Source organism: Chiroxiphia lanceolata, chromosome 3, assembly GCF_009829145.1.
Source record: "Chiroxiphia lanceolata isolate bChiLan1 chromosome 3, bChiLan1.pri, whole genome shotgun sequence".
NCBI classification, from domain to species: Eukaryota; Metazoa; Chordata; class Aves; order Passeriformes; family Pipridae; genus Chiroxiphia; species Chiroxiphia lanceolata.
In genome coordinates, this window is record NC_045639.1 from 24111989 (window position 1) to 24139961 (window position 27973).

General features: G+C 38.2%; 2 long non-coding RNA genes across 2 annotated transcripts; both read left to right on the forward strand.

Moving 5' to 3' along the window:
* The first annotated feature begins 2482 nt into the window (after positions 1–2482).
* Positions 2483–20708, forward strand: LOC116785244. Its single transcript, XR_004356448.1, has 3 exons — positions 2483–2506; positions 16618–16724; positions 20420–20708. It is a non-coding gene; the product is annotated as an uncharacterized LOC116785244 (long non-coding RNA).
* Positions 20709–23368: 2660 nt separating this feature from the next.
* On the forward strand, positions 23369–26899 carry LOC116785242. Its single transcript, XR_004356446.1, has 4 exons — positions 23369–23506; positions 24889–25035; positions 26160–26281; positions 26423–26899. It is a non-coding gene; the product is annotated as an uncharacterized LOC116785242 (long non-coding RNA).
* Positions 26900–27973: the final 1074 nt, after the last annotated feature.

Below are 27973 nucleotides of genomic sequence, written 5' to 3' on the forward strand. Positions count from 1 at the left end.
CTCCTGTCTGGCTTTCTGCCATACAAGATGCAGGGCAAAGAGAATATTTCGAGGATATTTTAAAAAGCTGTGATTGCTTAGAAAGCCAGGTAATTCTTGCACATCTCGAAGTATCCCAACCACTCATAGCAGTCTTAGATACAGAGCAGATCCCAAATAGGTTCCTCCAGGGAGTGAGGGGCTCTACTGCGTATGCACCCGACTGTGCTTCTCAGGTAGTGCTGTACCATCACTACATATCAATTGGTAGAAGTAAATCTGTTACTATGGCCATTTTAATGTCCATAAAGTGGCTATAGAAAGAAAGTAACACCACATCACTGTGGTCTTGCCTTTGAACACATACTCAAAGATATAATTAAAACCACCAAACTTATTTCAGCCAAAGTTCATAAGTGATGGGTCTGGCATCATGCCGATTGCAGGAAGGCTAATTACACCATAAATTAAACTTTTTTTTTCCTAACCAAACATTATGACCTTTAATAAAATTGTTTTTACAACCAGCTGTCAATAAATCATCCAGGAAAGCTAGTGAGAAATGTTCTGTGAACACTCCACTTCTGTGAATTTCATTAGCTGCAGTTTATTTGATTTTTTTGTGAGCTATGGTGGTTTTTAAATCTCAAATTAAAAGCCCCGAACCATAAAAACTAATTCAAGAACATTAGCATCTTGGTCTCTGAAAATGAGCCTCTCTAATTGCAGAAATTAGTCAAGATTGTATAACGATCAGGACGTCATTAAAAAAAAGAATAGTGAGTAGGCTGTGCTTGGTTCAGCTACAGCAGCTCCAGAAAAGCTTTTTTTGAGTATACCCTTAATGAGAGAAAACTGTCCCTGGTAGACTGATTTGAAAGCACTATGAAAGCCTTTTAACCTAGCAGTTTGATTTCTGAGACACCAGTTTTCTGCCCTTGTTTATTCTCTTAGGCGCATCAGGACTTGAGTTTGGACACGTGTAGGAAGTTTTACTGCATGTTGTACTGTTGTGTCTGCAGCGGTGAAGCATGAGGTAGTGTCAATAGGCTTTACTTCAGGAGCTCTTTTTGTTTTGCATTCTTAAGGCTCCTGTACTACTTCATGATAATTACAAATATTTACAGGAAATATACTATACTGCTTGATTTGTGACTTTAAGGTGGGCATATTTTAAAGTTAGGCATTTTTATTAGATTAGTACCAGAAAATGAAGCTGTTAACATTCTACTCCTCTGCCTCATAAAGCTCTTCTGAGTAAAGAGTGGCGTTATTTTGTGTTGTAGAAACATCTAGAAAGCTTTTAAGTTTGAATCTGATAAGACAAGATAGCAATCCCTATTCTCAGCTTCTTTTTTAGAATTGCAGGTTTTCTCACATTTCCATTTTCCTCCCTATATGTATTGACATGATAATTTCAGGTCCTTCATAACTCTCACTGTTCACCTGATTTTCCATAGCTCATTTGTGTGGAATATGTGTTATAAAAATCTGTTACACGTTGCTGAGCCCCGCATAGCTTCCATGAGTTTATATGGTTGCTGACATCTCATACAGGTGTCTCTATTCTGCTTTGTGTTGTATATTCAGAAGGTTCCCCAGGAGTTCATCTGTAAAGTGTGTCCACTCCCTCAATAATATATTTTTTTAAGGACACTAAAATGAATGCTTAATTGAAAGGAGGAAATGAGGTTTTCTAGAACCTATTTTTTATCAGTAAATTTAAAAAATTACCTATTTTCCTGTACTCTCACTTTTTTTCCCCAGATCTCTTTTTTTTCCTTTTCTCTGTCTCTTGTCACAAGCATTATCTGAACCAAAGGTCTTTTGGCATGTCTATACCAAAAATATGAAAAAATAAGGTAAGGTTTGAGTCTTTATTCATCATTGCCGGTTTCCTGGGAAGCCTGTCGTTGTTCATGAGAAGTTTTGAGACACCCACATCCTTCATTCCATGAGCTCTTCTGAGTCTCAGTCGAAGACATCGATTTCCCTGCTCCATGTTTTCCTCCTCTGGGTTTCACAAATACATCCATTCACTTATTTCTTGCCATACCTGCACGCACAGTACCAAAAATAGCCTTTCCAACCCAAACACTATAGTGTTGTCATTCACATTGTTCCCCAGCTTCCAGTCCCAAATATACCAGTGTCTAAATGCAGACATATATGTGCACACATTTATCTATGGCATGGTGATGGAAGTGTCAATTTTTATTATGTGACTTCATCTTATAATGTGGGTTCTCTTAACTAGCATATTGTAGCCTTGTTATTTCTGAAGCAAAGAACTTTGTGTTTATTGATGATATTTTATCTTTAGTGAGACTGTTATTATAGCTATTCTGATGATCTTTAATGTTTTCAGACTGAATTGCAATTTATACAATTTTTTTTTTCTGTAGGCATTTATGACATTTTCCCATGCCTGTGTGACATGGAAATGTCACTTAAATGTCTTGGCAAAACAGTTTGAACTACTGCTCCACCCCAATTAAATACTGAAACATGAACTCTGAACTTTACTGTGAGTAAAATAAATCAATTATAAATTAGCAAGAGGTAGGCTACTGATGAGGGTAAGAGAAATCAGAATGTATAAATATCAGTTACTTGAACTCCACGAAACACACACACATGTCTGCATGTGCACGCACGCACAATGTTAAACTTGATCTGGACTTTTTCCTTCTGGCTTCATTAATCAACTAGCCAGTTAATCTGAAATATTTCACGTCAGCTTCACAGATCTGTTTTATGTATATACATTTTTAAGCTTTTATTTTGTTTGAGGTTTTTTAATATTACTTGGCTTACCCTTCCATTATTCTTGAACGTTTAAGGTTTGGAAAAAAGTAAATTACAGACCCCCATGGACTGATGTAACACAAGAAGGCAGATGTTTTTCCCTCTTCTCAGGTCACACATTGTTTTTAAACTGAATGCACTGAGTCCAACAAAATGCTTTACACAAAATAACAGTTTCATATAGTATTAGGCATCTCATTCTGCAGCCATGTTTACTGTATGTGGAAGTCATAGGCACTTTAAACAAAGAGCTCCTATTTAGTTCCTATTAAGTACTAATTTGAATTGATATAACTTTATCCATGAGGAATATGCATCGTAAGCGTCAGAATTGCCTTGGTGAGCATATAAAATTTTCCCAAGTTCTCTACCTAGCGGTCTATTAATATAGCTTTTTATTTATTTATTTATCCTTTTATTTAAATAACAAACAACTGACTTTTGAAAAAATGCCATACTTTTCAGAAAAGATTTTTTCCATATTGACTTAACAGGTAATTCTACGAAGTGAGTACCCTCTTCACACATTTTCACCATGTGTGAAAAGGGAAACCCTGGCAACTGAGAGAAGAGTGTCACTCCTTAGCACTCTTGCTCTGTGATATGACCTGCTTGTTAGGATTTTGTATCAAACTACTGCTGTTTTTGTTTTCTTTTTCCTTTTTTTTTCTTAACCTCTTTAGCATTATCAGGACTACTTTATTCGTTATAATTGGGTTTTTCTTATTGTTTGGCTTTGTCTTGCAGCAAGACTCAAAGTTCCTAGAAGAGCCACTATAAACACTAATTATATCAATAGAGAGCAATAGAGGCAATAGCCCCAGGCTCATCACAATTGTCCAATTTTAAGGATGTTTCCATGAGATTTTTCCGAGTTTTTGAACTGGTGTCCTTTTATTGCATTTTACTTGTGCAGGTTATAAAAGATAAGTGTTCCTTCCGTGGATAAATTTTTGGTTGCTGAGTATGTACCTGTTACTTTATGCATGCTCTGCTGTTCGGCTTGAATTCTGAAGTGAAAGTAAGAGGCTTTTTAGAGTGCTAAAGAGTCCCAGCATTGTGGGAGTGTACAGGGAAAGTCAAGATACCAAACACCTGTTTTCACTAAACTTGAGGATGTTGGGTAGGTCAAGGGGAGAGCTGTGGGTTAGCTCATTCCACTGTAAAGCAATGAAAGCCATAAAATATTATGAGCAAAAAGCCACCTGTTTTTGAATTAGTGCTTGCCATCTACCTTTGCGGTTTAAATTGAAAGTTCAGTATCTAGACAGCCTGTGTTCCTTTTGCTCTGACACAGCGTATCAATTTATACAGTGCCTTCCCAATCAGCTCCGTCTCAAAGCTCTTCGCAAAACATAAAAGCAGGTGCACACATGCATCCCTTCCTCTCCCAGGCACTGCACTCTAACAGGAAAGCAACTTTTCTGTTAACAAAGAGTAAAAATCAGACAAGTGTTAGAAACTACATTCAATACCAAAGTACTAGAGACAAATTTCAGAAAGATAAGTCCATCGTGGTGGATGGCTGCGAGAACACTCCTTGATTTTCTTCAGGCGCTGTATTCTACAAAAGTAAATGCTTTCCAAACAGCTCTCCTCTGACAGCTTCGTAGTCCTTTGTTGAACAGAAAACCTGATGGTCTGTCATATTGGTTAGGTGTGGAAGAAGAACCATGAACCTGACAAGAGTACTCTGTAGTCTGAAAGGGCAAGGCCTCACTATCCCTTTATTACTTTGACCAAAAGATAGCTGGCTGAAGGCAAGCAAATCAGCTTTGAGAGAATTTTATTATGACATGCCTCAGGAAGTGGTAACCTAGGCAGATTTATTCTATACTCCTCTAAAGGTAATGTCAGTGCAGCTGATCTCAGCGACTAAATGTCATACAGGTATTTTTTTTCAGGCTTCAGTGTGTGTCTTTTGACTCTTGTTCTAAAAAACGCTTGCTGTTATTGATCTCAATGATCCCTCTGTGCCTGTTTCTGCTTGCGGCATGGGCTATTCAGTCTGTTGTATTTGCTTACTGTGAATGCAGTTCAGAGAACTCTGAAGGATGAGGCTAGTGTGGCCATGTTATGCTCTCAGGAAAAGCTTTTTTTGTTAAGTCCGTGGCTTTTAGGATATTTGGAGCAATGTTTTTTGCTGTTATTAATTTACCTATGACACTTAAGTGAGAGTTATGCTCATCCTCCCCACACTGTCAATGAAGAGAGAATCCTCGGGGCAGTGATTCAGGTATCACATAGTCTGAAGAATCATTTCTGGAGAAGCTTCTTTTCTCTTCACAAACAGCTTTTCTAGCAAGTGTGCAGCAAAGCTCAGGCCAAGGTCCCTTTTAATACTTTGTTGAGAAAAAGATGCGAGTGTAAGGCTCTCCATCAACATAAGTGACACCGGTGCGTCTCTGCCACTGTATCTATTGAAGCCCTAACATCCAGAGGTACAGCTTTTGTAAGTACTCTAAATAGGCAGCACTCTACCATTTTCAGTGCAGATGACAGTCTAAAACCACAGCTTACCCCCCAGAGGAGGGCATTGAAAATACAGGTCTGTGAAGGTGTCCTAGTTACAGGGGCTGGGACCGGTTTATCACTATGTGAGTATAACCAAAACTCTGTATTCTACGCCCTCTATGTAATTTCTGGTGGACTGTTAATAAATCGATTGTTTGCAGCAGCTGTCCAGGGCACACCTGACACCTCAGACTACAAACTGGGTGTTAAAGAAACCCCATGAGGCAGGGGAGTGTTCTTTTGTTTTCACACCAATGACTCAGCTGTGATAACTCCCCCCTGGAAAGGCATTAACATCTTCACACCCAGCCTGAGGGGTCCTCTCTGCTAACGGGCCACAATGGACTGGCATAATAGGCAGCCCCAACACCCAGACCATCAAAAGATTCCAAAAATATCTCATGACTCACAGAGTTAAATCACCCATTGTGAAACTCCCTGCCCTGGGGAGGTACTAGACATTCCCACCTGAACTTGAGCATATATAAAGTTCGGGTTTTGGGATTTCTGGTACCACTTGTTGGATCCAGAGGAGGACCAGAACTTCAACAGGATTGCGACTACTGCTCTTGACAAGACTGCGGTCGTTACTTCAACAGGGCTGCGATCATCATCTGAACCAACAGATTTTCCTTTCCTTTTACTTTGCACCCAGGGGGACTCTGTGGTGCTCAGCACAGCGGCTGACAAACATTGTTCTGTTCTTGTCCCAGGGTGCTGGGTTATACATCTGTCTTTGGGGGTTAAAATCAGTTTTCTATGTATCATTTTATTTATTATAGTCTTTTTAGTAGATTGTAACTCTGACTTGTAATCTCTTGAGTTGGGTTCATTTCTCCCACTGGTTTACTTTTGAACCAGCACAGAAGAATGCAGGTTTCTGCAGTGGTTCATGTACTCCCTGGCAGAGGTTGTTGTGAACAGGCTGATTGTTCAGCCCCACGAGAAAGTTTGCACCTAGTGTACAAGGTTCTTGTCACTCACCTTCTGTTGGATGTGAGAGAGGAGCTTTATCTGTAGTAAGGAAAAAAATTATGCAATATGGTACATTGGGCGCAAGGAATAGCCATATGCAGTTCAGGTTTGTTCTATGTCATCTTTACAGTTAACACACATTTGGCAAGCTGTACAAAATGCCCAGGAGAACTTCAGCTTGCCTGTGTTTCAATGGGTAGATATTTTCACATTTCTCTGTGGTTTTGTTTGTTTAAAAAAAAATATTGTCCAAAGCAAAATATTCCTGCAGATAATGCTATAAATTTTAGTCCAGCTCTGATTCTTATTTCGTTAGCTCTGGCTTATTTAAAATCCCAGATCAAGTAAGAGAAGTTTAGTTTTGCAAGCAAAGGAAACAAAAAGTAATGGCTAAGAATGTTAGAAAATGGAAACGAGTCATCTGAGTCTCCACAAGAACTACACACAGATTAACTGATGGATTTTAATGCCAGTATTTCAAAGTTAGCTTGTATGACTTTTATTAGAAAAACTTTAGAAAACCCTTAAAAAAAATTGTTAAAAGATTAATGAAGTGGCTGCTTGATTTAGTATTCATACAGGCTGCTATTTACCAAATGAAAAAACCTCATATTCTGCCCTGCATACTCCAAATCCACTTCCTCAGTTTCTGAGCTTGTGCTATCAACCATTTCTAAAGCTCTGTGGTAGCACCATTAATAATCCTTTTGATATTCTTTTCTCTAATAAACATAAATCATCGAGAACTCATTTGGTATTAGCATGGATGCCATAAGTCTTTCTGTGGTATTCCATCCCTTTGTAGAAACAGTCAGTTATGTGGATCTGAGTAAAATTCAAGCAACAACACTGCTGTGGATGAAAAATTGAAGGAATCTCATGTTATGAATATGGGTGCTACTAGATTGTCTAGATGGGACCATGAGGGAGACATAACACTGATTCCTGCCTCCTCTGAGCTTGGAGAGGGCTCGCTATAGCATCCAAGGAACCTAGTGGGGCTCCAGGTGTCAGGCCCAGGGTGCAAGCCCTCCTGCACACAAAGGCAAGTCCAGCCTAGCTGGTCCTGTTGTTTTGCTTGTCTCAGCACAAAGTTCTGGGCAGTGGAGACCTGGGTACTGTCACCAGGCAGTCACTGCTGCCTTTTGGCTACTCAAGTCAGCAGTGGCAAAGGTGTCTGCCATCAGAGATGGAGGTGCTGGCCACAGAACTGGGCTACTGCTGTCAGGTCTTTTTTTCTTGTAAAGCTTCATCTCTCAGAGCTGAGATAATATATGAGACTTGTGGCTCTGATACTATCAGGACTTCAACTTTTACTGTGAAGGACTTCTGCTTTTCCAGGCCTGGAAGTAGAAAGAGGAGCAAGAAGGTCCTCCTCAGACGGTTTTTCAGCTAGCGTAAATTGTTGTTGTTCTATGGCAGTCCAAGGATAATTTCCACAAGTGAGGGTTTGCTTGTTTTGGCTTTTAAACAGACCTCCTAATTAATCTCAGTTGGAACTCTGCTTGTATTTCATAGCATGGGGCAGTGCCAGGCACGCAGTAGCTGGGCAAAGGAGGATAAGCCCTTCATGCTCTGCTCTTCCAGTTCTGCGCTCTGAATTTACCTGCTCACAGCAGCATTTCTCCAGCTGTGGGGACAGCTGAGGTGATGGGCAAATACGTCTGCAGTATCACAGCATATTCATTGCCTTTGGCAGGTGGAAAAAAAGAAGGATTGAAAAACTTAGTGAAGTCAACAGGGCCAGAATTTCCCTATTTTAATTTTGAATTTGGCTTAGTTCATGGATCTGCAAACTGTGATTGTTGGTCCTTATAATGAAAACAAAGCACTGACATAGATGAGAAAATGGAGATAAAATTATGGTGTTACTTCAGCCTAGTGTCAGCCATAAAGATGAATTAAAGAAAAAAATACAATGACTCATTTAATGTGGCAAAATAGAAACCCTTCTCTTAAACTTTATTGAACATACACGCTTCTCCATAACCATGTCAAAAAATAAAGCCAGTGTTGAAATTGCTGAGGGGCAATTTAAACTTTGTTCTTGATTAAAAACATGACTTTATATCAAAATTTTAAATAAGATTTTACTTACACATTTTGGGTTTGGTTTTGGAGGATTAGTTATGTACAGTTAGACTGGGGAAGTGGAAGGCAGACTAGTTTAAAAGCTTCACATGGCTGACTATTTTTTTTCATACAGTTGGCTATTATTTTGGCAATAATTGCAAATGATCTTTGCACTGCAAAGGTATAAAATGTCAAATTCTCGACATCTATTCAAAGTAAAGAAATATGCCAGCTTCTTAATGAGTCCAAATATTGGTCTGCATGATGTGATTGAGGTAAATTACACCCTTTTAGGACACAAACAATAGTAATAATTTAATTTTTTCCTTTAGCCTTTTAACTCTGGCTAAATGTTTTTTCCCAAACAGCTTCTTTTAATATCTTTAATTTGCAGTATTTCTACTGATGCCAATTGTTCTGCTGAAGTTTTTCAAAGGATATAAACCGCAATGGTTTGTTCATTGCACAAGATGCCTACAGATTTCTTTTTGTCTGTAACTGTGTTGTATGATTTTTATGTGAAATTGATTCTGTACAACTGTAACTAATAGGATTTTCCTGGAAACAATCAGAACATCTTGTACCAATGTTTACAATAAATATATAAGAAGAAATTGATAGCTATCTAACAGTTTCCAGGAAGGTGGAAATTAGAATGAAGCCAACCTCTGAATGTTTTTCAAAGAGAAAGATTGGGGTTTATTTTATTTCTATTGAAACTTGTCATGTTATTTGAATTCCCTTGATATTTTTTCATACTTCAGAGCCTTTTTTAACATTGTCCATCCATTGAACATGCTGGCCTTACATGGTGCCTGGAAAATGTTAATTGAGCAATCCGGAGTTTAACCCTTCCTTCAAATACTTTGTAAAAATACAGCTGTTAATAACGTTTATTTGGCTTCAATTTAGATATGAAAAAATCCATTTCAGGAGGTTACTGAAAAAAGCTTTAGACTTAATATGTGTTCCCCACATATTAAGAGCAATGGCATGTGCTGTAAAGAATAAAAACCACAACACACAGACATCAGTCCTCATGGGCTAATGGAAATCTAGACCTGATTAAAAACCCATTTCAGGACTTTTTTATTGCAGGGGTGGGTTTGATAGCTGTCAGTGTACAGGAAAATAGCACATCTGGAATCTTACTGTGTACTTGTGCTGGCTGGTATAACTCAACCTGTGTGTCAGATTTTTTTTTTTTAATAGCCAAGATTTATTTGGTTTCTATTAATTTTTTAAAAGTCTTTGGTAAGTATGCTTATTAAGTACTAAATTTTTACCCTACACAAATTGAAAGCTATATTTTAGTAGTGAGCAGTTTCCTTTTTAGAAAAGTAAGAAAGGCAAACACTTTAGTAATGTAGAGAATTATTTGATTACAAACGTAGTCCCTTGGCTTCACAGGGATGACTATTTTGCAGTTTGTTTAATGGAAGTTGCATTTTTCTTCTGAATTTTCTATCTATTATGGGAAGTCTAAAAGGAGATATTAAACAAGTAGTAGACTCTGACTACTATTATATCAAGAATTATTTTCCCATTAAGAAAATGTATATGCCTAGGAAATTGTAAATATTGTTCAAAAAAACACTTGGATTTGCTTGTAAAACCTGAAACTTCAGTAGAGGATTTTTTTCCTAAGCAATGTCTTGGAGAAAATTGAACAGTCAGCTACAGATCAAGAACTTTACTACTGTTTTAGTTGCAGAACTAACCATAATATTAATTAAATAATTATATTTGTGATCATCCTTAAGTTAAAAGCAAGAAGAGAGCAATAAAAGTGTTTTAATGGTCCCCCACAGTCTGAGATTTATTGTCTAGTTAAAATTTTAATAGTACAGTTTCAGAACTCTTTTATTTTAATTGCTCTAGAGATTTGTATAGCTGAAATATTTAATATATTTTCATGTATTCAAATCATGGTCTTAAATCAACAATGACGTGGATGTTGCCTGGTTCATCCTAAAAATCTCCGAAGATTGAACTGTGCATATGAGTTATTAATGTTTTGGCTGGCTTAGTCCACAGTGTCATTTTAGTCCTGTTCCACTTGGTAAAACCGTGATATTTTAAAGTTCTTACAGGTTAAAGGTACCAGGGGAAACTCTAAGTCTTCAATGGGAAAAGAGCCAGATGGAGATAAATTTTAATCACATTCTATTAGCTTCAAGGTGGCAATAGTTTTGAAGAAAATGATGTACTATTTATTCAATTTATATACAGTATAGGTGGACATGCATTTAAATGTCATTCCAATGTTAAAAATGAATAGTTATAATAGTTATAAAAGTCATAATAAAGGACCTTTAGAATGTCACTACAAAGTGCCCAGAAAAGTTCAGCCAATTTATTTTGGCTGAGATGGAGAAAGAAAAGTATGACTTTCTGGGGCAGAGTCACCCATAGGAGCAATCATTCATCAATTAGCCATAATCTTGACACGGCAGTGTCCATCAATTTTATTTTCACCAAAGTCAAGTGAAATACTTGCACTTTAGTTATCTGGGAATTTTCTGTGATCCTCTAATTTTGCTCCCAAATACGCCAGTATTTTCAATTTCTTAAACGCTTTAGAACAGGGTTCAGTAGTGAGTTGTCAGATAATTATGTTTTAGAAAATGTACTGTATGCATTTCCCAATACCTTAGAAAGTATTATGCATGAGAAGCAAACTGTACTTGTCAAAATATATGAGCAAAGCATATGTAATTAAGGAAAGGTCTGGCTTTTGCTTTTCTTATTAAACTGCAATTTTCAGAAGTATTTGATTTTAGAATGCTGTGATCCATGGGTGGTCAGTGAGAGATATTCTGGGCATTTATTTTTCTCTGAAAAGCCAGAAGTTTGACAATTCTGGCTTTTACCGGGCTCTAACCTGGGCTCTTGCCCTAGCTGCCTACCTTCTTCTCCTGATTAGTCAAAGAAGTGTAAAGCTAGGGGCAGAAAATATTAATAAGCAAAGACTGCTTTGCCAGACAAGATTCCTCGCATGCCCATATTGTAAGCCTCTAATCAAACTGAGAAAGGTATGAAGTTACTGGCAGGCTTGAGGACTGGTAAGGACAGGAGTCTGCAGTGAGAAGTTATTGAGAGGTACCATTTTTTTTAATCTTGTGTAACACGGGACTTCTCTGATTTTGACAAGTAACAACATTTTGTAGTATAGTTTTGCATTGTTTTGTTGCAAAGGGCCAATCCATAGTGCCTCCTTTTTTAATTTCAAAATGAACTGGAACTAAAATAGGCTGTACACAATAGGAGGTGTGCTCCACAGAAGTTCTTCTTTGGATGCTTGCAGAGGTCCACTAGGTTTGTTTTCTTTTATATCCAGAAAGTTTAAATTTGGCAGTGCTTGCGTGAATGGAAAATTACCGTTAAAGTTGTGAAAATATCTCCATGAGACTGCAGCTCTTATGTAGATTCCTGAATTTCAAGACAGGACCAGATCTCAACAGTGACCTCTTAGCCATTTTTGCCAGCCATTCTCACATGAAGCTTATAGATCTGAATTCAACCAAGGCTTATTTTTTCAGAAAGACACTTTTGCTACTAAGTCTTCAAGTGACAGAAAATATATTATGTCAAGCAGACTATTTTAGTGCTAATTTACCTACCAAGGAAGAATGCACATTACTTCTACCCTGATTTTGTCTGCTCTACCCATTGGACTTTTTCATATCCCTGTCTAAAAGCTTGAAGTAGATGTGATGATTTATAAGATGGGAAGTATTTTTGACATGGATGAGCTAATAAACTCTGATCAAGTCAAGCATTCAAATTACTTTGGATAAGTTTGAATCTATACAGTCTTTCAGGAAAAAACAAGTTTGCCAGACAGAGACCCATTCCTCTAACCCTTTTCTGAACTATTCCCAGTTTTTGAACATCCCTTTTATGCAAGTTGGCTGTAGAGCTCAAGCTCAGAAATGCAGCTTGTCTTATGCTCTTTTAGTACCCAGGGTAATTTACCCTGTGATCCTAAGATGCTCAGAGTAAAAAATAATTTTCCTTTTAAAAATGATGAGCTTTATAAACCTTACAGAGCTCTCTTTCAGGGCAGTAATTCTCATAATTTTAGCTGTCACACCAGATTTACTGCAGTCACTGTTTTCTGTAAAAATTATGAAGGAAAGCAATGTCTGCAACTGTTAACATCATTCTGGATATGAAACATCTCGTGTTTCCTAGCAGACTCCAAACAAGAGAGGAGAAAACCTTTGGCAACCCTGAAAACCTCGAGCAGAAAGTTGCTTTTCCTGTGTCCCAACATGGAACGTTTGGGTGTAAGGGCCAGAACTGCAAGGCCTGCCTAGCAAAATACAGTTGAAAGAAGGAGCGTTTTCAACCCCTTCTTGGATGGACCAGGGTTTCTGCTTCTGAAAACGGCATAAGAAGTCCTACAACAGCCATGTCTGTCATCTTATTTGCTCTACCACAGCCTGGTAGACATTAGGCATTGGCCTGTTGGTGTTAGCTCTGATCATGTTTGAAGGCTTATTTATTTTTAGCATTCACAGTCGCTCCGTTATTGTACATCTTTATTAAAATTTATATTTTGTAGAAACTTCACATTTGTTCTCTATGGAGAAAGATTTTTTTCTGTCTGCTTGGAGTAAGGGAGCTTTCCAGCCATGGACCTTAGAAGACTGAGGAAAGAGGAGCTGGTGCAAAATGCCTTGGGGGGTTTTAATCCAACTGAACTGCAGGTCTCTGTGGGTAAGGAATATTCCTTGTTAAATGGACCATACATAGCAAGGAGGTCTAGTGATATGAGAGTAAAAGCAAAGTCCTCTGCTCCTGTCAGATTTCAGTATACCAAACTTTAGGTCTGGTTAAAGATAATTTTTATAATTTAGTAATTTATCCTCCATGGTTTCTAGTCCTGCTCCCAACTTTGTTTTCCCTTTGCCAGCTTCATTATTTCCTCAAATCCCCCACATTTTTTACTTTACCAGGACTTCATATTCAGCTATATCAACAACTAGAAGTATGCAAATGGCAGTAGAAAAAAGTGAATTCAAAATGGCTCTTCTAAGATTTTGTTACTGCTAAGGTGAATATTCTCTAATATAACAAAACCAAAAATAGAGAGTCATCCTAAAAAAAAAAAAAAAAAAGGATGCCCCAGTGGAAAAATGATTCTGATGGACATGTTCCATGCTTGTAAGCAAATGTGCAGATTTCTGCTAGAAGGGGGTAATTGTACAAATGCCTCTAATAAGCTGTAGAGTTTGTTTCATTGAGTAGAGATTCGAAAGCTGAAACAAATGAGTCTTTCTTCCAGAAAATATGAGTTTGTGACATTCAAAGCTATTCAAAGCTGGAAAACACTGTCCCTAGATTATAGACAGGGAAATGAAGTGCAGAGATGATTATGTGATTTGCCAAAGATTTCAGAGACTTGTGGAAGAGAGCTTAAGTGTGACAGCACTTCCTAAGGAGAAATAATACCTCTAATGTATGTAAGGCTAGTTTAGCTCCTCAGAGCCTGTGAGTCCTGCACTTCTGCACTTAGTAGCTATGTAAAACGTCCAATCAAAATGTCAGCATCTTGTGTGTGTTCATTTTTCATAGGTGCAAATGAAAACACCAGATGAAAACCAACGTTTTGCTGACCATGGATATGGTCATTTTAATGGCTGTATCAAGCATTCTTTTCCTAGGAGGACATAGATGTACCACTACTTCTCTTAACAGAAAGGGTCACTGAAAGAGTTCAAATGATGGTGCATTTCTAACCACTCTGAGAGAATTGGCTGCACTAAAACGCTTCCTGGCTTATGTTACCACAAAAATTGTAAAAACAGTTTTACAAGCTGTTGTGCTTTAGTGCAAAGCAAACACATTAAAAACACTTAATGACCACTGCTTTGTGCATCTTCCTGTTAATTTATATAATTTAGTCCTATAAAAGAATCAAGAGTTGTTTGTTTGAGCAGTTTCAGATGTTTATTAATAGTTATTGGTCGTGCTGTACTTGCAATGTGAGCCTAGACAGGAACGCAGAGCTGTAACAGTGCTGTGCTAGCAAGAGAAGTTAACTTTGCATTTGCATAAGCACGTAGGAAATAAACCAGTTATGATACAGTGGAATGCAGTTAGGTTTTTTTTTTAATGGGATCATAAACTGGAATTTCATATTCTGATGGTCTGCATCCTCAGACCCTGACCCTAAGGAACCTCATACCTCTCTGGTGCCTTCCAAAGCTGTCACAGAAGCCCTCCACATAGCCCACAGGCTACAGAGAGGTGCCTCTGCTACTGCAAAAGCAGCAGTGCAACCTGTTGGGAAGCACTGTATCCCCCCTTCCGAGGTTCAAAAACATGTGCCAGTGCTACACCCATCACACAGCAACCCCACAGCAATCAGCACCCCATCACTCCACAATCATGTGCTCCACACACACCCAGCAGGTTCCCATCCAGAGCCAATCAAGCGATTGGGGCATGAAAGGGAGTGTGATTGGGGTGTGATTGGGCCATAATGGCTGTAGTATTGGGGCTTGATTGGGGTGTGATTTTTGCATGATGGGCATGTGATTGCCATGTGATGAGCACATGATGCGCAAGTGATTGGAATGTGACTTGGGTGTGATAACTACACGGTGGGCATGCAAAGGGCGTGTGATTGGTGTGTGATTGCTCCATGACTGACCCACGATGGCTGCATGGTAGCCACTGGTTCCAATTACAACTCAAGTCCAGCTGTAAAATTCCATTGGCACCCACATCTTAGGCACAGCTTTCCTGCCTCCCTTCCTGTATCACCAGGTTAATTTGCAGTATATGCAACTGATTTGGCAGATATATGGGTTCCAGAATAACTTGGCATCAGCTATACATATTTCTGGCAATTTTTCAAACCTTTCCATTAGTGTGGATCTCAAAGCTGGTCTCGCTTCATTTGTAAATGCAGTTACTTGCCCAAGTCATGCATGGTGCCCTGTAATAAAGTTATTTCTCCAATAAACTCAGACCTGTTGGATGACTTTGTGCTGGAACTAATTATGCTTCCTGACATCCACTGAGGAGTGACTCCCAATTTGCATACACTCGCCTTGTATCATAATTCCTGACCTGTCATTGGAACTTGTTCTGTATATTCTGTACAGTAATGTGGTTTTTCTTAAGTCATGTAAATTATCAGTTTTGTCATCTGTAGTTTCTTTGTCAGAATATTTCTCTGCTTTTTTTCGTATCTTGTATATGAATGAAATCCGAAGACTCAATAAATGAGGCTTTATGAATAATGCTGAAAATTTTCTACCATGGGGGTTTAAAAACACACTAAAAAGACACTATATTTCATGTTTTGAAGTTCTGCGCTAGTGGAGAAGAAAGATGATAAAATAGGAGAGGAAGAAAATGGTTAGTGGCAGGAGAAATGTGAAGACATGGTATGAAGGATACTGGGGTACCACTTTCTTTTCTCTCAGCTCCTGCACAATGCCTGTACCCAGTTCTACACATTGTAGAGTTACTTTTGGTATGTTAGTGAAGAAAAAAAGAAAAAGTGGTGCATAAATTTTAGGCTGTCTTTTTGCAGAGTGCCAATTTCACCACTGTTCTTCTCTCTTTTTTTTTTTTTTTTTTTTTTTTTTTTTTTTTTTTTTTTTAATTCTTCTCAGCATCAATCATGTCAGCCAGTATTTACTCTGATAATTCTCCTTTCTTCTGTTATGAGTGACTGGGCTGGGTCCAGTTACGTTGGAATATCTTGTAGAAGCAGGACATGTGAAACTAAGTTTAATCATGACACAATACTTTCTGGTAGCCTAGATTTACTAGGAAAAAACACTGTCCCTACAGTGAGGTTAAATAGGTCTGTAGATGATATTGCTGGAGCAAAACACACCCTCTAATTCACTTGCAAGTGCAGCTTGTGATAGGAATGTGATGTGCCAGCTGGATAGAATCCTGCTAGGAATGACTATAAACCCTTTTATTAAACATGATTCAGCTTGTCTTTACTTCCCTCTCCCCTGTACTAGTTTTCTGAATTGCAGTTTCTATCTTCTTTTTTATACAGTAGGAAAAGTAACCCAGATGAAAGCTTTTATTCTTTGCCTTATGAACTTCTTTTCTCAGACTTCCTAAAAGGAAATTGTTCCTGGAAACTTTGGACAGTTGTTTTGTTTCCCTTAATACTTGCAAACACTAAAACACCACAGCAAAAGAGAGGTTTGTATTGCCATATACTATTTGGTGACTTTTTTCCCTCTTTATGACTTTTCCCTGTCTTTTTCTCCTGTCTTCTAGTGCACAGCTTGTAGAAATATGTCGCATTTCTGTGGTGCAGCAGAGTGGGAGGCAGAAAATATGAATCTTATTAGCAGTTTGGCCAATGTCTTCCTACGTGAACATGGGTAAGTTATTTATTTCTGCACTGATAATACAGTGATGTTAATCACCTACTTCATGGGGCAAAGGTGGCTGGTCTGTAGCGTTCTTGAAGTGTTTAAGCAGTTAAGATGGGACTCATAAAGTACGTAAAGTATGATTCTGTCATGTGTTTGGCTAGCATGGAGATTTCTGGGCAACCTGAAGCTCCTCTGTGGGGCAGAGCAAGTGGCTACAGCTGCTAATGCTCATACTACCCAGATGCCCTGGTATTTTCTGCGAGGCAGCCCAGACCTGCTCTTCAACAGGTACTCAAGTGAGTCATTCTCATGTTCCACCCTGTTAAGATTTTGGTATGAAACATGTAGGATTAGCAAAGTTGGCTATCTCTATTATGTGAAAATAAACAGAAAGGAAAATACGCTGAGCTCTGGTGAGAAAAATTATCAGAGCAAAGAGGGGTGGGAGAGAGCAGGTGCTCCACTCCCTCCCGCCAGGTGCAAGTTTATACCTGTATGCCTGTTTAAGCCACGCTTTAAAAAGTGCCAGTGATGCGCCAAGCTGGTACCAAAGTGCAAATATTAGAATTGATTCATATTATAATGTACCTTTCAGCCACTCTCTTGTTCCCCAAATTAAATAAACTGCATGGGTTAAAGGTGTATTCCTCCCCACGGGTGTCAAAATCTTTGGCTCACTCTGCTCAGTTCCCCTGATCCTATAAATTACACATACTGTGTTAATTTTGGCCTCCTACTGCCTTATTTTCCTACTTGTTGCACAGCTTTACAATGTTAGAAGGGACATATTTTTCCTCCCCTTCCTTCTTGTCTTTCTGGTTGTGCATTTTATTTAACCGGGACTGTAAAATGACAGCATTAGTGGCCAGTCTGGCATGAGCTTCATGCTTTATTTGATAGCAGGCACTACTTACACCGTAGTGTAAGTTTAGTAAAAAGACATGCTAACCTACTCCTTTGAGTACAATTCTTCTGTGCAGTGTGTGTAACAAAAAGGTGCACACTTGGAACTGACAGGGGTTAAGAATAGATCTGGCAAAAGTTACTCTTCCCTAGAAAATGAACAGAGAGAGTGAGCAACCTCCAGGCTCACAGGCAGCAGCGGAGCATCACGCTCAGATTCACAGGCCGTGCAAAGCCTATGCATGAGATAGCCTAGGAATAAGGAAGAAGAGGGAAAGCTCCCTCTTGGTAATCAAGCTATTTCCCAGTTTATTCTGGTTTGGATCACCATCCAGCAAAGGCTCCTGCATGCAGTTTATACACTTACATAGCTCCATTGAGGCAGGTGTGATTTCAGGGTGCTGCCCAATTTATCTTATTTAAAATTCTGTCTGAAGATTCATTGACTTCCAGGACTGGGTCTTTACTGACAATCTTTGGATCATTTAATAAAAATGCATCTTTTCAAAGCAATCGAGATACCAAGAGGAACTCATAATATGAAATATGGGCCTGTTTTTCCCCAAATTGTTTAATATTGAAGATTCTCAATAATTTTATTACAGTTTCCTGCTGCTAACCCTTCCTTGCAAACTACACTGAAGATTAAAGTTTTTTGAAGGTGTATGAACAAGTTCAAAGGTCTTAAAATTGCATTAGTTGGTAGGGTGTAGCTGGTTTACCACAGTTACCAAAACTACTTCACTTCCATACAAACACAACATACAATTAAATGCATTCATCTTGTTCATCAGACTGGAATTGAATCAGCTTACACAGTTTAGCTGTGCTTGATATATGCACATAATATGAAATGGTCTGGAAAAATCCTGCCAGGATTTTTTTTTGGTCTTCTCTCCCCCAGTTTACCAGGAACTGAAAATATAGGGGAGTAATTTAATAAGAATATGGGGGTAAGTGATGAGAATTTAAAGGAAAAGTTATAGTAATTAAGATGTTTTTCTTCTACTGAAAATCACCTTAACTCCTCATGCAAGATTTCAGCTTTTGCAGGTAGCTTTGTAGGTTTTCATAGTCAGAAACTTGATATTGTCTGTGGCCTTCATGGACAAGAGAGGCAGTATGACACACTCACATTCTATCGATTTTCCAGATCTAAGTATGCTAATATTTTTCATATGCAATCACATTGGTGTTTACATTATTTTGGGATTGGAAGTATGTTTTGATGCTTTATGAAGTCTGACATTGCTTGAAAAAACAAATTCTTAATAATTGATTAAAAAGCATAGCTGTACCACTTAATCTGTCTGTGCAAGAGGCATTTTTCCTCTGGGACAGGACTAACCCAGCATTTAGTTAATCAAGTTTTAAAAGCTGTGAATTTAAGCTCTTTGGGATATATACATTACCAATTGCAGGAAGTTGGGAAATAAAAGGAACTTTTCAAATAAAAAGATGTCAATTTAATAGCAAAGGAGCTGAAACAGATGTTTCACGCAAAGCATAAGAGTTGTGTCATTCCTTTAGGTTTTCAAAGTCACTTCTTGTCAGATGCATTGGTTAAGAGAGAAAATTAATGAGCTGTGTTAAGTTTTATTACACAATCTTCTGATGTGGGAAAGCTTCCCTGCAGGAACAGCTCTGTGCATGGCTTAACTGATTTAGACATGCCTGGTGCAGTATTCTCCAGAATGTGTTGGAGATCAAAGTAGGGAGAGTTATTCAGGTTTTATGGCAAGGTAATTAAAAAAATATGGGGATTATTACATAGAAATCATACTTGCATAAATTTGCTGGTAAAATAAAATCAAATAAACACATTTAAAAAATGAGATCAGGAAAATCAGCCACATTTTTTACTGTTAGAGATGCAAATCTGCACCCTGAAGTCTACACAGTTGGCTTCTTTCTTCCACTGCAGAGAGTTTGGCCCAGTTCCATTTTAGTGATGTTTTCATTTACTTAAAAAAAAAAAAAAGCATACTAAGCATACCGAGCTCTCCTGTTTTGTGACAATGTGAAGATGGGCACTTTATACCAGGCACAAAGCGGTCCCAGGTAGAGCAGTCACAAGACTTCCCCTGGTTTCTGAGGTGATTTCATCTGAAAATCCTTTTTCATAGAAGAGTCGTGTGTCTGAACATTTGTTAACATCTGTTACAGTGCAGACTGTGAGTGAAGAGAAGGTTTGGACCAACAACTTCTGGATAAAGGGTAAAAAAATCCCTAGAAAACTGCAAAGACTTCTCGGGTACTTCTACAAGATTTCTGAGGGGAGTGCATACAAGCTCAAGAAAGATTGTGCTCATCTTTTCTGGCCATTTACAGGAGAAGTGGACGCATACACTATACTCCAAATAGGGGCTCAGAAATCCCGACCTAGAAAGAGGGAGAGATGATATGTTGTAAATGTTGAAGTGCTGATTGTGAAATGCAGAAAACATTTCTCTCTGGCTGGGAGAGAAATGAAGTAGATTATTGTGAAACTTCTGTTTAATCAGAGAGCTTCCACATTCCTGTCACATAAACATGCAGAAAGTATAAAGCTTATAGTTTCAGCTGTCCTGAATGCAGTGATACCATATGATGACAGAACACACATGCATATGCCTCTATAAACATATACACAGTTGAAGTCAAAACATATAATACTTTCAGGACTGAGCTTTCTCTCTCTAAGGGTGTGCATATGACTTCTTTGGTCTAATTGAGTTTAAGACTTTATATGTGTGTGCAAGAGATATAAAATAGAAGTATAGTAGCTTTTGACATGAAATAAAATTTTCTTGTACCAGCTACAGGTTCCTGAGAGACTACACGTGAGGATCACACTGAAAGCTATGCAGCTGAAGCACTGGCAACAGAATAACACACTTGGCTGTCATTTTTCCAGTCTTCTCTGCTGCAGTCTTAAATTGCATGAAAGAGGAGCTATTGACTGGTAACTCCACAAAGATGAAACGGTTTAATTTGGACAAGGAAAACCTATCTGAAGTTTCAGGTAAAAATTCCCCCATGCTTTGCTCTTCTGGGCGATGAAAGAATTTCCTGAAGGAACTAAAGAAACCACCCAACAATGTCAAATTGTCTAAAGGTACTTGATTGTGAAATGCTGGACATCTTAAGCTTGTCTCAGTGTTTGGCATGGTGGGTCTCTTCCACTTCTAACCTTTTTCAAAGAATCAATACCTACTGCATCTAATAATGATAATGAGTATGTATGAAAGAGCTGGAAGCTTATGGGCAGACCTGAAAATATTGCAGAACTTAGTTGATCTTCATGCTCCCTGAGTATGCATGGCTGTTAATCACATGTGCAATCTTGAAGACAAGGACCAGAAAACTCATTGAGATTTCGAAACGACAATAATATAAAGCCAGTTGCAAGATTTAATATAAAAATCTGAGCAGTAAAGAATTCTGTGATGTATCTGGTTCTTGTTTGATGTACTTCTACTGACACAGTTAATATAGTGTTTGCAGTGCACACATAAAGCAGATATGCCCAGATTCCTCTCTAAAAGAGTTAAATTTTTTATAGTCATGCATGCTATCTTTCCTGTTACTTTGCCCCCACAATTTCTATAGGTTGTATTTAGTTTATGTAACTTGTTCTTAACAGCTTTCAACATAATTTGTTTTAATATAATGGTAGAGATCGATGGTTATAAAGAAGGCTATAAAGATTCTTCTAGGAAATTTCTGTGTATGAGGGAAGTCCTTCCTTTTGGGGATTACCAAACTTTGAGAAAAATAATCCTCAACTGAGGTATTCAGACACATACTTTTCTATTCTCAGGTGCTAATGACTGTGTATTGCACTACAAGAGAATAAAAATCACCCTCCTATACATCAGTCAAAGTTTTCGAAATATTTCAGCCCCCCCAAGTAGAATTGAAGTAGTATCTAAGTCCTTCTAAAGGCTGGTACCAGCCCTTCAGACATAAGGTTTAATTTCAGCCTTACTTATTTTGTATGCTTGAAAATATCAATGAGCTGAAGATTTTCATGCTTTTTCTACAGACATGCTCCATGCAGGTGTGAATGTTTTCTGCAAGATCTGCAGAAAGACATACAAAGCCTATTGTACAGGCTGTCATGTCCGGCCAAGGTCAGTCTGACTCGAGTGTTCAGGATACTTAGAGCAATAGCCTCATTATTATCTGAGTCATCACAGTGACTGCAAGCCTTAGGAAAAACATTGCTGAGAAGTTAATTTGTGTTTGGGTTGGTTGGTACATATATGCTCTCCACTTGCATCTTCAAGTGGTTTGTTTCATAACTAATGTGTTGATACCAGGTCCTGGTGCTGCTGCAGCTGCTGCTGGTTGTTTCTCCCCTTCATGGTTCCCTTGCTGCCTTCCTGATCCACTGTGGGAAAAAGGCAGTATGTTAAGAACATCCTCCATCAAACCCTCTGCTCTGCTGGAGGGACTGAGGAGAGACTGAGGAGAATAAGGACTGGCAAACTGTTGACTGTGTCTCTGTTTCTCCAGGGCTTCTGGGGAGGAAGATGCTGAATCTCAGCACAGAGTACAAATTCCTTGCCTCTCTGTGCTGCTCTGTGCTTGCTTTTCCAGGCAAAGTAAAACACACTAGAACTATGCAGCAATCCCTTATGGTCAGCATGCCATCTGCTGCTCTCCTTCAGCAGGGAGCTCTGGGGACTACAAGCCAGGAGCCAGTGGTGGCCTTGGCATTAGGCCCCTGAGATGCCTGCATGCTGATGGAGTCCTAGCAGACCTTTCTTCCCCAAATCAACATGAACCCTCGCTGCAGCTGTGTTAAGGTCAATGACTGGACAAGGCTGACTCTAAGCAGCTGGCTACTTAACATCATTATTTCTCCCTTTGTAAAATGGCATCATCCTTTGCAAGTTCCTTGAAATTCTTATCTAGAAGTTGCTTTAAAAATTGGAACATTATTACTATACTAGGTTACTGTGGAACTAGAAAAAAATTTACCCTGAACTTTTTCTCATATGTTTTTATGACTAGAAGGCAGACAGAAGGGGCCTGTATCTAGACAGACTCATGAGAACAGTGTTTCTCAAAGCAAAAATCATTCTAGAGGCTCACTAGTTCTATCTTCCCTATTTGGAAGAGACTCTGTTATAAGCCTAATTGCAGCAATTAGGCCATTTATGGCTAGAATCTTTTTGTTTACTTGCTAACATCAGTGTCAGCAGGAGAACGATCACTGGAGGTGATGCTCTCAAATGTGTAAGAGTAACAGTGATAAAAGACTTTAAAGGGGAAACAGGACTCTATAAAAACTGCTTATTCTGATTCTAAAAGGATCAAATAAAGTCTGAAACTGTCTCTGAACTGTTGGGATGATTTTGTGACAAGATACATGGCTTGGGCAATCTGACTATGGGTCAACTGTATCTCATATCTCCTTGAAGGTCAAATTTACTCTTTGTCAGTTTTTTCTTTGGGATCGCACCATCTTTTGCTTTCAGCTATCTACATGGATGAGATTTTAATAGGTTCTTATATGAAGCAGTGCAATTCAATGATTTTGCCTAACTAGAGGTATATCAGTTTATTTTAAGCAAGGGCATGCCTTTCTGACAAAGATCTCTCTAATCCATTGAATATGTTGTGTTAATGCTTGTTGATTTTTTGATGAGTGTAAAGATTTGGTAATTATCTTTAAATGCTTTCTCTTCTGAGTGTGCAGTGTTTAAGGTGTGGTTTTATTGATTAAATAATGGCATATACTTATGTTACAGCAGTGTATTCCTATACGAGGATATCTTCCTGTAAATCTTGTTCATTTTTAAATTAGATGCACCATGTATTCAAGCATGGCATCAGTTAAGCTGTCATGCACTGAAAACTTTGCTGGCCCAGTTCTGATACAAGTGTCCAAACAGGTATGTAACACTGTGCATTGAGATATTCAATACAAATTCACTTAAATCGGCAAAGCTGCTGTAAAAGTAGGAAATATTTTTGCAATTTTTTAGTAAATATTGCTGAAGGTGAGTGATTTTGAATGGAATTTTTGTTGTTATCAGGGCTGGTATTGTAGAGATAACTCAAATTTCTGATGTGAACAGTCTGCTTTCCTTTACATCGTGGTGTGCTCAAGGGTTAGGATATCAACCCACCACACTTAAATGAGTTACCTTCATTCAATTATCACATAATCACATAACCATTTACCTTTCATATATACATTTGCAAAACTCTAATGCAATGTGAGTGCAAAGATGAGGTACAATACAACAAGGAGTGAAACAACACACTGAAAGTCGAAAAGCAGCCACAAGATGTGCTTTCAGAACATGAACCTTCTCAGTCAGAAGGAGGAATTTCAGTTCTTTGCAATTAACCCTACTCTAGTAATCCATCTGCAAGAAGGCACAGGCATCTGTTTGTCTTTCCAAGCAACATGTGCTAGTTGCCCTTCCAGAAACTTCCAGATCTGATATAAGATTATAATATTGGGATCTAGACTGTTTGAAGGTGGCACAAATAATACCAGAGAACAAAACACAACCCAAATATCCCTAAATTCCAGTAGAGAGATTATAGTTAAACCTCCCTTGATATACTTCAAAACCAAATTGTATTATTTTCTGTGCTTATTCTTATGTTCACTGCAGGTGAGTGACAACTACTTTATGGGCCAGCTTCTGTTCTCAGTGAATCACAGGAATTCTGCTGGTGCCTGCAATGGGAGCAGGAGCAATCTTAATGAAGCAGTCATATAAAAGAATAAAGGGGGAGGGGGAAAGTAAACTTCTTTACCAGTGTTATGAGGTTAAGGTTAGAAGATTACTGTAGCTGTTACAGTAAAATGATTCATTCTATAGCTTTTTCTTTAAAGTGTAAGTGCAGCAGTGGCTTATTATGTACATCCTGATCTCTGTCTGTGTACATACTCTTGCTACATATTCTGATTTTGGCAGGAAGCAAATCCTGGAGTCTATTTTGCTTTTCATTTGGTGCAAACAACTTTTTTGGACTCCATGTGACAGATCAGCTATTTCTCCCCTGCTGCTCTCAAAAATTTTTATAATAACAGCCTTAAAAATCAGATTTCTTTGGCAAATTTCTCCAGGATAAAGTCACCCGTAAAATGGAATAAAAATGCCTTTAGGCTTATGAATTCTCTTTCTCTCGAGCACCAAAATGCTGTTATTTTGAGAAGTGTTCTTTGTTTCTCTGAAATCTGAACTTTTTCCACTTGGAGACAGTTAACTCCCTGAGAATCTTGCAAAAATGGTATTAGATGTTGATCTCTTCGTAGGAGAGCAGGGGGAAGCAGACAGCCAGACCACATCGATCTGGGCTGCAGGATGTGTTTAGTGAAAAATCTATAGAGCTCAGCTTAGGGTGTCAGCTGTCAGTCTGCAGAGCATCTGTCAGAGGAGTATTTGCTTCACTGCTGCTGAATGTGAGTAATGCTTTCACAATATGGCAGTACCATGCTATAGATTACAGTTGTAATGGAGCACATCCTGAACAGCTGAGCCTGCTCTCTCTTGCTCATTCAATAGCAAGAGTTGCCTTGCTATAAGAGCTTGGGGGATTATGTACTCCAAACAGCTGTCTATAGCACCATGGATTTATTTGGGCTAAATGAGAACTTGCTTTCTTTAGCTAAATCAAACTTTATCAGACAGTTTTACTGTTGGCAGTTAAAATAAAATGTGTTTGCTGAACAGTAAACACCTTGTTACTGTTAGGAAGGATTATATAAACAAAAGGCATACACAATGAAGTCTTATGCCAACTGACTTACTGTCAAAATAATATACTGCTGTTAGCGGAATTGTGCTCACTTGAAGGAAATTATAGGCCTAAAAACACATCTTGAATGACAAAGAAACCATTTTTCCACAAATAATCTCTAAAAAGTTTAATACACTGTGCCTTGTAGAAGTAGTTTCAGAGACCAAGGATGCTGAATCCTCATACAGGAATGTTAGGAAAAACTGGGTGAACTGTCTGAAACCTTCAAAGGTTTACTGCATTTGCATAATGCACTGGATCAAGTAGATTTAACATTTTCCACTTAACGAGATATGTGAGAGTTGTTTTTCTCCAACAAAAACTACAAACTCTCCCTTTCAAAATGCTGTTCTTCTTTCACTTATTAAACTATGTAATCTATGCAATTACAGAACACTCATGAACAACAGAATACATGTCACAATAATATTAGACTATTTCTGTAGCATAAATCATCTTCACTCCATGAGAAACTGAAAATAAGGTAGATGTTGTGTTTTATAGTCACAAGGAAGAAAGGCAGGTCCGAGCCCAGGAAAACCACTGAAAGGAGTAATGCTAGCTACAATGAGTTTTGGATTATTCTTCAGAGAGATTGAAAATGAATTTGTTTTCTTTGTGTTAAAAACTAAAATCCCGGTTCAGGAAAACATAAGCGTAATGTTACCTGCCCTTTCTCACTCCGTTCTGAATTTCACCATGCAAGAAGATTTGCATTTCTTTTAACTTAACAGTTAAAACACCAGAATTCAGCTGAAATTACCAGGAAATGTCTTCTGCTTGCAGAACCCACTATGCCAGTATGAGACTGTAATGTAAACTGGAAAGATGGACAGTACCTCAAAGGTCAAGAGCTGTAGGCTGAGTTCCAGCTAATGATTTCACAAGGATAATTTGCGGAAAGATTTGTAAGTCTGCAAATTCTTGGGAAAAACTCTCTAATTTGCACAAATGTGTTTTGTGGAATCCCAGTTAAGCATTTATTAGTATATTTAGGTGTATTCCTTACTATGTATATGTATCATACTTTGTAAAACTTATTTTTTTAGGAAGAGAATGTGCTGGAAGGTTGAAAAGAGGAATTTTAATGGTGCCTTATAAATGCTTCTTCAGCCAAAACTGGCTCCAGGTGAACTTAAGATGAAGCTTTCCACACAATTCCCAACATAATGTCTTGCTTCCTTAATGTTATGCCTGATCTTAGAAATGTTCCTTTTCTTTTCCATGTTCTTACCGAAAAGCTTATAACACATTATTCTGTAAACAAACACACTAATTCTTTTGGCAGTTATGTTTCCCAGTCCTTTAGGGAAACTTGAGGACCTAGTAATTATCCCTCTGTATTGCTTGTCATGACTGTATAGTATGTAGCGCAATAACATATAGACAGGTTGTTAAATCCACCTTATTACATCTTAGAAAAAAAGTCATAAATGAAAAGATTTCTTCTATGTCATCTTTCAGTAACAGAAAAAGATATCTGGTTAATAAATGTTGCTGCTGTAACAAGGACAAGGTCTAGAACTTCTATTATGTTAACATAATGGGTGTTTGGGTATCTTTCCATGAGAAATTAGGGGTAAGATAACTTCATGAGCATTTGCTGTTGGATTTTTAAAGTATGTGTATTTATGCTGGTACACAAGTGCTCTGCCTTGGCTAATTAATTAGATGTCCATGCTGCTGACCTTTGACATAAATCTGAAAGATCAGGAAAGTTGATCACCTATTTTAATTATTTTCTGAATTCAGGGGTTTTTTTTGTTTGTTTGTTTGGTTTTTTTAAATGCAATTACATAGAGCATATTTTATGGAGAACATGATACTTTAGCGTTTCATCCTTCCTTCAAACCAGGCGTTAAATGGCTTGCTGTTCCAAGAAAAGGTCTGCCATTTATGAACCTGAATGCAAATTTGATAGCAGACTATACTTTTTCTAGCATGTATCGAACTGCTTTCTCTGGCATGTGATATGGCACAGGCAGAACTGTGACAAAGGAAGATGCATAGTTAAAGTCAATTCTCTGATGCACTAACAAGCTGCAGGGTGAAGCAATTACATTTCCTGAGCAAGTAGCTCTGTAAGCAACAGGTCAAGTGAAGCACAGTTGCCTTCAGATTTATTTCTTTCTGTCCATTAAATTTCTTGCATTGTAAGTACACCTGACAGTGAGGAAGATACATGTCACAATTATTATGAGCTGCTCGTCCCCCAACTGTCTGGGTAGTTCACGTGTACTCTTTGGCTAGATACCTGCTGCTACACAGAGGGTTTAATTGCAAAACTTGGCCTGCCCTCCTGCCTCAGCTATTGCACTGACCTAGCTACTGATTATCACCATGTTTCTCGGAACTTAGTTATTTCTCTGACCTGCAATCCTATGTCAAATGTGGTTGACATTTGGGAAAGGTTTCCGAAGTTAGAAGGAGATAAACTGTGTGATTGCACAGGCTCATTTCCTTAGGGAAGAATAATACACAAATACATGTATATGTATTTGCAGTGATTTATCTGGTAACATATGTATCAAAGCTGTAGGTAATTTGAGATTTTGTGATACATATAAATGCTGTGTTCTGAGAGCAGCAAAGTGAATTGA